This window comes from Aegilops tauschii, chromosome 7 (genome assembly GCF_002575655.3).
Source record: "Aegilops tauschii subsp. strangulata cultivar AL8/78 chromosome 7, Aet v6.0, whole genome shotgun sequence".
Lineage (NCBI taxonomy): Eukaryota > Viridiplantae > Streptophyta > Magnoliopsida > Poales > Poaceae > Aegilops > Aegilops tauschii.
In genome coordinates this window covers 46,871,123-46,880,828 of record NC_053041.3, presented here as the reverse complement: position 1 = coordinate 46,880,828, position 9,706 = coordinate 46,871,123, and the positions used below count along the sequence as shown (strand labels likewise).

The 9,706-nt window shown below is 42.6% G+C and overlaps 1 pseudogene; it reads left to right on the top strand.

Moving 5' to 3' along the window:
• The first annotated feature begins 4,839 nt into the window (after positions 1-4,839).
• LOC109737284 (uncharacterized) lies at positions 4,840-9,706 on the top strand (annotated as a pseudogene).

Here is a 9,706-nt window from a genome sequence, read left to right as displayed (position 1 = left end):
ATTGACTCAATTCACAAACGGCAAGGAAGTCAAAAGTGACGCTTACAGGTCGTACGACAATTGCTTCTCTTCCGGGACTACATACATCTTTTCTTTAACAACTACCATACAAGCTATTCGCTTAATACATGCTAGTAGGTAGGCTGGTGGTGGAGTATTTATTTTCGTCTTTTTTTGGTAAGTCTGTATTTCGGTTTTGGGATGGTGCGAATCCATCTATCCACAATTCTTTTATCTTTCAGTAGTGTCAACCTCAGTTCTGGTTCTTTATCTTGGAATACTCTCCGTTGTCCTGGAAGCAATGCTTGAAAGAAAGCGTAAGGAAGCGTCAAATTAGTATGATGTATTGGCAAAGCCAGTAAGAAGGGAATCGAAAGTAGATAGGTACTCCCACTGTAGATGTGGTTTTATACCTTGATGAATTGGTACCTTATAGCATAGCGAATTTACTTTTCTTTCAAAAGGATATATCAACCTGTAGTGAAACCGGGCCACCGAGCTTGCTTTTACCGCTCTTACAGCTCTCTCTCTTCTTTTTTATGGGTGGTTTGGCCAGAAAGAGAAAGAGGAATGTTCTGATGTTGTGGACACTTGTGTTTCACACTTGTGCACAAACTTTATTCTATATGTGAGTAATCCTATCGAACAGACATGATGCGTTTTTATTCAGGCAAACTATTTTGTTTGAGCAAGTCTGAAATCTGTATAATGCCTCTTCAGTGAAAAAATTCTGTCTGCGTTCAGCTTAGTGCATTGAGTGAAAAACTCGAAAAAATTAAATCAGGGTTGTAGGTAATCCTAGTCCTACTCACCTCAACAGACTTGATGCTTTGCACTCGGAGTTTAGAAATTAGAATGTGATGTTGCAGTTTACTTGTCTGAAAAAGTCTGAACCATATGCATTGTTTTTCTAGCAAGGAAAGTAACTGCACTTGTCCCCGGTATAGGAGGGAGGCTGATGGTAACTACTAAGTATTCATTAGGGTGAGATAGTATACCTCACAAGATCTAACGAGTGCACCGTGCTTGCATGTTGTGTGCAATTAATAATATAGGTAGCATATATGACTTTGGTATGATACTCACTAGCTCAGTTCTCACATACTGAACTAGAAAGAATTTACGAGTGTCAGTAAGCTCATCACCTCAAATATATGCCAGTCTTGTCTGAACTGCATCGACAAGAGTCTTATACACTGGGGGGGGGGGGGGATATTTTTCGTACAAAAGAGGAGAATAATCTTTGATATGGTACTGTCTAGCGTAAGGATGTTTGCATCACAATCTTGTTATAGTTTCTTAGTTGTTTGTATGCATTGGGCATAGGATTGGAATAATATGAACATCTTAGAGCATCTCTAGCAGATTCCCTAAACTTTAATCCCTATAATTGACATTTGGTTCACGCAATTCATTGAACACTTTGCCCGCAAGCACACCGTACACACACATTGAGCTAAATCCACCGCACACACATTGAACTTTATAAATCCATCGCGCACACATTGAAAAAAAAACCATTGGCAGCTTTCCATTATGAACCGAACCCAACTAATTCAAACCATCATATAGATTACGATGAAATAAACCATTGACATGGTTGCTGCCGTTGTCCGTGCCCCACAAATCAAACCCAACCCAAGTCAAAAGCTAGTGTCTCTAGTTCCTCATCAAATCTACATGAAATTTATACATATACATACTACACAGCTGGCTCCCACCCGTCATCCTCTCCCTTTTCTCTCTCTCGCCGCCTAGTGGGCCTTAGCTGCTGAGTACAGCTATGCAATCCATGCGATTTAGCGATATGTTTAGGAAGCAGTGGAAGAAAATATCCCGCCTAGGCGAAGCTTAACCGTACTAGGATCTAGGCAACAAGAAAATGCTTAGCAAGTCCTTTATCCTCGCTAGGAAGTTTAGATCTCCATATAATGAGCTCCAATATTATTACTCGCTCATAAGGATAGCTAGTAGAGTTTGTTAAGAATTCTGGCAAATATATCCTGTGTAGGTGATCAATAGTATCCATAGTTTGATTCTGCTATATCATGTAATATTTTATTCAATGTCTCGTGGAACTGACCCCTTTCTTCTAGATGCAAATGCAACAAATGACAATAGTTTTTGTGGTTCCTTTTTAACATGCAAAAAGCGGTAACATACTGCGTTGATGATTGTCTATCGGCACAGAGCCAAATATTTGATTATCTCATGTAGTACATAGATGATGTGATTTCCAGTAATATTTTCAGTCGGCTCTGAATGTTATTAGTTTGTTACTTATGTACTGTCATTATTGTCCTGTTTTATGTTGTCCACATGAAGGTTGTTCTTCTCACTCAACAGATCTGCAGCTATCAGTAATATAATGAGTTGTTGTTTTGTTTCTAGGCCATGGTTCTTCCATCCCACCCTTATCTTCACAAGCAAACACACATCGGTCACTAGTAGAAAACAGGGCTTTGGTTCGGCCAGAAAAGAGCATTAATCCCGGTTGCATTACGAACCGGGACTAATGTGAGCATTAGTCCCGGTTCGAGCGGCTAGGGCACCGTACAGGCATTAGTCCTGGTTCAAATGGGACCTTTAGTCCCGGTTGGTGCCACGAACCGGGACTAAAGGGTGCGATGCACATTAGTACCGGTTCGTGGCACCAACCGGTACTAAAGGTTAGACCTTTAGTCCCGGTTCGAGCCACCAACCGGTACTAATGGGGTTTGAGGCATTAGTACCGGTTCATGGCACGAACCGGTACTAGAGGTCCCATTTTCAAACTCTACCCCCCCCCCCCCCCCCCCGCGTGGATCACCTTTTCAGTTTTGTAAAAAGCAAAAGAAAATGATAAAAACTTCAAAAATTAAAATCCTTCCAGAGTAGTTATGTTACTACATGTACTAGTTAGAAAAATTTAAAAACTTAAATTTGGACATGTTTTGCAAAAAGTGTAGGGAAAATGTAAAACGGCTATAACTTTTGCATGCGATGTCAGAAAAAAACGTATAATATATCAAAATGTTCAGCATGAAAATCCGCATCCGATTTTGACCGCCTACGGCCTGTTTGCAAATTTTTAGAATCCTCAAATTCTAAAAAGAAAAAAAATTATGCTCAAATTTCTGTTTTTTTTTGAATTTTTGTTAAATCTGGTCAAACTATGGTCAAACTACTTATTCAAGAAATATTAGTGTTACTAAATAATTATTGTTTTTTAGAACAATAGTTTCAAACTCAAACAGTGAAATGTGTGACTTCATGCTCAAGCTAAATTCCTGAGGGTTAATAGCATTGGCGGACCTAGAGGGTGTGCCGGGTGTGCCGTGGCACACCCAGCATTTTGCAGATTTCTTTCACTACTTGTCATCTTTTCCTGATTTTATTGGTTTTACAGTACTAGAACTGATTCACCTGAAGCTGTACACGTGCATGCAAACCTAGGAAACCATAGAAGCAGCTTGACTGATTTTTCTACTAGCAGCACTACGTGTGTGTCCAGCCAAGACTCCTGTATATACATGAGCCCGGTAGAAGCTAGCTAGACCAATTCCATCGATCAACTCGACGGAAACTCTAGCGGCGACTCGCGTAGATTGCAAACAGAAAAAACGAAAAAAATAACTCTTCAATCTACCACGTTATTTCTTGAGACAACTTCAATCTACCACGTCATATTTTCAACGCTGACCCACAAATTTCCTCCTGCATCTGTCCACGGACAAGTGAGGACCAATCCACGGATACGAATGTGGAAGCCGGCCATCCAAACCTAATCACCCGCCTCGACTGCTCGTCCGAATTTCGGACATCGCCGCTCCCCGTGCTTCCCTCCCCTCGCCCACTTGCCTTGTCGCCTAGTCCCTTCCCCTCCTTTCACCACCGGTCGTCCGCCCCGAAACGCTTGCCATTGACCAGCCGGATGCATGGGTCACCCGCATCAGCCACCCGCTGGTCCATGGAAATAGGACATTGCAGCCCATTTAAGAGCATCTACAACTGGGCTTTGCAAATTCGGCCCCTCAAACGCGCACGGACGCAACCGGGCGCATTCGTGGACAGTGACCGGTCACGTCTCAAATTAGCCACTCTACATCTGAGTCTCTCATATTTCAACCATTAGATCCATACAAGGCATGCAAAAGAAATTCTACGTACTACATACTACGTACTGCCCTAGATAATCTTCGGCGTCGGAGATGTCCAGGACGACGGTGCCGGGCGCCGGCTGGACGGGCGAGTAGGAGGGCTCCGGCTCATCCTCCTCCTGCTCAACCTCGTCCATGTAGGCGACCATCTCCGCCTCTTCCGCGGCCTCCATCTCTTGTCGGGTAGGAGAGCGCCTTGCCCGCATCTGCTCAAGGAGCTCGAGCCGATGCTCCGGCGTTAGAAATTGGTGTGTCCTCACCCGGCGGCCTGGGGGCATGGCTACTAGGGGGGTGAAGGGAGTGGAAAGTGGCGTCGGCGACGGACATGCGGAGGAAAATGTGGATGGTAGGGCTTTGGTGTCGCCAGTCGACTTTAAATAGCCGGGCTAGGCACTACACGGCCCGCCGGAGCGAAGCCACGCGGCGACATCGGTCCGACGAAGGAGACGAGCTTCGGACCGCCGAGTTTCCGGGTGTTTCCATGTGGGACCCCGCCGTCTGTTCGACGTGGCCGGCGTGCTCGGACGCGGCCGGGCGCCTCCATATCCGGCCCATATTTGGACTGGATATGAGGGGTGCCAGTTAGTCCGGGCGTTTGAGGCTCGCTTGAGCCGTCCGTCCGGGTCAAAATTTCGTGACCGGTCAGAGACCGGGCGGGCCGCCCGGGCGTTTAAGGAGGGTTTGGGGCGCCCGACTATAGATGCTGTAAGCCCACATTAAAGACATAAAAATTATTTATCCTTTGAACAAAACAATCATCAACGTTTTGTTGTGATTGTAGGACTCTTACTTCTTGTTTTGTTGTACTTGCAGAACTCAAGACAAAGAGGATTAGTAGTATTATGTCCATTTTGTTGAAAACATGAGGTCAAAATAAAGAAGGCTGCAGCTGAAGGGCAAACCGAAGTTATTCTTGTGTATCTTTCATGTAAGGCTATTTGTATTGTAATTTCACAAATTTGAGAAACATATTATTGTGAGACTTGATTGAGCATTTTTTAATTGATTGAGCTATTTGTGTTATTCTTTTGCCATATATGATATCACACTTAGATTAAGCAGATTTTTTTAAAGTGTGCACACCCTTCATTTTATTCCTGGGTCCGCCACTGGTTAATAGGATTGACATCTTACTATTATCAGGAAAACAACAAGTGTAGACTTGGAAACGAAGGAGAATAGAACCCGGAAGTTAAGCGTGCTCAGGCTAGAGTAGTGAGAGGATGGGTGACCGTCCGGGAAGTTAGATGATATGGAATGATGAGGGGTGATTAGAGATTAGAGGTTAAATTGAGCAGTGATGAGGGGTTATTAGAGATTAGAGGTTAAAATAATTCAGAAATTTAAAAATCAAAAAAAATTCAAAAAAAATTTCAAAAAAAAACATAAAATTTCCTTTAGTACCGGTTGGTGTTACCAACCGGGACTAAGGTGGACCTCCAGGCAGCGGCCACGTGGAGGGCCTTTAGTCCCGGTTCCAGAACCGGGACTAAAGGCCCTTTTTCTACTAGTGAGTATTATTCATATGGTGGTGGATACCAGAGTGGTAGTACAACAAAAAAGATTGATATCCCAAATGGAAGGTATGCTACTTTGGAGTTTACTCGTTTGGTTTTTGCATTCTTGCAGTTGATACAAGGTTGCATGAAGTGCAGTTTTTTTGCTCTGCTAACTTAATTTTCGTAACTTCTTTTAGGTTGGTGTTATCATTGGAAAAGCTGGAGAAACTATACAGCATATCCAACTTCAGTCAGGGGCAAAGATCCAAGTAACAAGGGACATGTTCAACCCAGGTCACAGACAAGATTGGTTGATCTTTCGGGCACTCCTGACCAGATAAGCAGAGATGAGCAGTTGATAAGTGATGTTCTTGCAGAGGTACTGTGATTTCTTTTTTATGGTCAGGACTTCACATCTAGTTGTGCATCTATTTATTCAACCATACTTGTCATGCGACCTGCAGGCTGATGCTGGCTCATTTGGCACTATCTCTAATCGGAAGTACAATGCACCTCAACCTAGTGCTGAGCAATCCCAGATGCAACTTGCTAACAACAAGGTGAACTGGGTTTGTTTTTCAGACTTTGAAAATCATACCACGCCCCAATATAGCAATGAGGGTTTCTTGTAAGCTTTCCAGCTGATATTATTTCACGGACTTCAGTTTCTTTGGTGGTGAAAAACCTTGCCTATTAGTTCCATGTCTAACTATTTTTTGGTGAGACTATAAAATCCATGCATGCCAAATCTGGAGCTTGTATACAGGTTTGCGAAAATTCTTATTGCAAAGTCTAACATAAATTTGCTGGCGGAACCTGGCCTAACTTACCATTGAATTTTCTTAATAACTTAGCAATGCGTGATGCGTTTTGTTGTTGCATTTTTCCATTTTTCTTATGATTTGCCAAGTAAATTAAAATCCAAGTTCTAATTTTGCTCAACTAGAAGTAGAAGTCATGCTTCTTTCATCTTCATAATTATCCGTTTTATTATTCTCCTTTTCCTCCTTGTTAGTTAGTACAGTATTATATTTTGTAACATCTTCATCATTACCACTAAAGTTGTACTAAGGTTAAGACACTTATTTTGGGACGGAGGGAGTATTATATTTTGTATCATCTTCATCATTACCACTGGTAATAACAATAGTAATATTTGGTTTGTCCTCAAAAATCCTTCTGCAGGTCATTCCTTTGCATTTGCCTCCCGGTGATACTTCAACTGAAAGAACACTGTATATTCATGGTACTGCAGAGCGAACTGAAATAGCAAAGCAGCTTGAGTGAGGTTACCAGTGAGGTCAGCTTTCTTTCTCTTTTCACGCCACCTCCTAACTGCTGCAGCTATTTGTTATTTATCAGTGTTGTTAAAATCATGTGGGTTTAATTATCATTTTTTTTATATGTTACTGTATTTTTTGTCTCGATTTATATTTCTCTACTTGATCTTCCTTTTCCATTGCTTGCTTTTGAAACTCCTCTCTTTAGTTATGATATACCCTATATTCTTGTCAAATGTACATGTCCAAAACGTTATCTCAACGGGTTGTCTTGTAAAACAAGGTGGTCATGGAGCAACAGCAGTATGGCTTTGACATGATTGTATACTTTATATAATCATATTTGTAATTTGTGCAATCTCTTTGTTATTAGCTGCTATGCTCTGTGTAGTCTCTCTGATGAAGATACTAGAAATATTTGAACAATCACAGTTAAATACTGGCAAATCCATACTTCCATTGGGAGGTTTATATTATATACCCTATCGCAACGTCTTCACTACATATCATAATGGTGCTTGTGGTGTTATCCATATATCCCAGGCTATACTATCTGTTGATCATTATCTTGACATATGGCCAAATTAGTGTCAGTAACTAGTTCTGAGGGCTGCACACATCAATCCTGGTGGCAGATTTGTTACTACCTAATGTTAATATACTTGATGCTGATGGATGAAAGATAAAATTATGAACTACTCCCTCTGTTTCGGTATAGAAGTCCCATGTGTACCATTGGAGTATACCATTAGAATATAATACATACATCCAGGAACATGCCTAGTCTTTCTATATCGAAACAGAAGGAACTAGTTTGTGTTTGGATTATATGATTGGATTTCATATACCTGGTCTTGTCCTGTCAAATTTACGTTTGCTATTTCTGTACATCTTTGGGGATAGTCGGTTTAAACCTCTATGCAAGTGATCAGTATGCACACTTCAATGATGGATCATGCACTGTAGTAGCTGGTATTTAGGCTATTGATATTTTTGCTCACTCAGGGGATAATTCTTCATGCTTAATTTTCAGCCCATTCTATCTGTTGCTAACACCACCCTCTGAGAGCAACATGTAACAAATAAGCATGTTACTGTTTATTGATTGGGCAAGAAAGTTTTTATTTGTAATGTATAGTTTGGAAAGATTATGCAGGATATTTCGCATGAATCTATCTTTGGTTTTTTTGTATATATTTTCTCCCTCTGTTGACTTTTCTTGTTACCATGACCAAAGCTTCCTTAAAACTTTGCTTAAATATTTCCTTCGACATTCTTCTGTTCACCTATAATATATTTTTTGGAGAGACTTGCCGAAAGAACTGCTGTTGTGTATGTTGTGTCATTTAGCAATATAAGTAGATGTTGCACATAATTATGGATCACTCTGTCACCATCCATTATTGCTGATTTATCAACATCTACAAACTGCAAGGCAATCTTTTATTGCTATTCAATATGTACGTGTGTTTATCTAGCTGCCCAATCTTCATTAGCTCCCATAGTTTTGCACATGGTAGACGCTAGATGGGCAGCACTTATGTTGCTTGAGAATCTTGCTCGGTGAATTGATCCCTCCATTTTTCTTGGTGGTTCTGGAATTTCTGTATATTACATTGCTTTGTTTTTGGATATGTTTTTTCTGGTTTGCACTTGTTCTGCATGGTACATTGTATGTTGTGTTCTATAAACATTCTGATGTGCAAACTATATTTTTGTAGAATCATGCCAGAAATCCAACAGGGCTACCACCCTCCCCGTCCTCGGGCAACCTGGGGTGCGCCTGATGCACCAGCAACACAACAGCCTGTTTACACACAGCCTGGAGCTTATCCTGGTGCACCACCATAGTATGGCCAGCAACCTTATGGCAGAGCAGCCCCCCTGTCACTGGCTATGACTACTATAACCAAGAGCAGCAACCCCAACAGCAACAGTATGCCACTGGAACTACTGCCCCTCCTGATGCTAGCAGCTACAATTACAGCCAGTCTGCTACTCATGCTTCACAAGGGTATGGTGATTCTATGTACTCTCAGCAGAGTGGCCGGCAGCAAGCTTATGATTACTCTGGTTATCAGACCCAAGGGCTGTCTTACTCGCAGCAGCCTGGATATGATTAGTAGAACTATGGGGCATCAGCTGCTAACCCAACTCAGGATGGTGGTACTGCACCGAGCTATGGTGGTCCAGGTGGCGCTGGTCAAGCATCTTCAGGGCAGCAAGCCTCAACTCCAGCCACTGGACGCCAACCAGGTTATCCTAATCAACCACCTATACTACTGCTGCTGCATCAAGCTACACGGCGCAAGGTTCTGCCCCCTCAATCTGGATACGCTGCTCCACACAGCCTGGCTATGATATGCAGCCACCACCACAGGCCACGTATGGCCAGGGTGCTTATGGGTAGCCTCCACATGCTCAGAAGCCGCCTTCATCTGCTCCGTATGGACAGGCACCGCCTACTCAGGCTGGTTATGGGCAGTACGGATACAGTCAGCCAGGCTATGGTGCACCACCGCCTTCCCCTGGTGCACCCACTGCTAGCCAGCTAGGCTATGGCCAGTAGCAGTCATACTGTGATCGTTATGCTACTGGTACTTATGGGCTGCCTACAACGTATTCTACTGAAGTTACAACAGCAGCTGCGTCCCAGGATCAATCCACCACCGGTCCTGTGCCTTACCACAACAACCCTCCCTGCCCCCCAAAAAAACCTCTCAGAATTAAGGTACCTGCTCCTGCTTCAGCTGCAATCTGGTTTCCTTTGCTCCGCCACTTGAAGTAA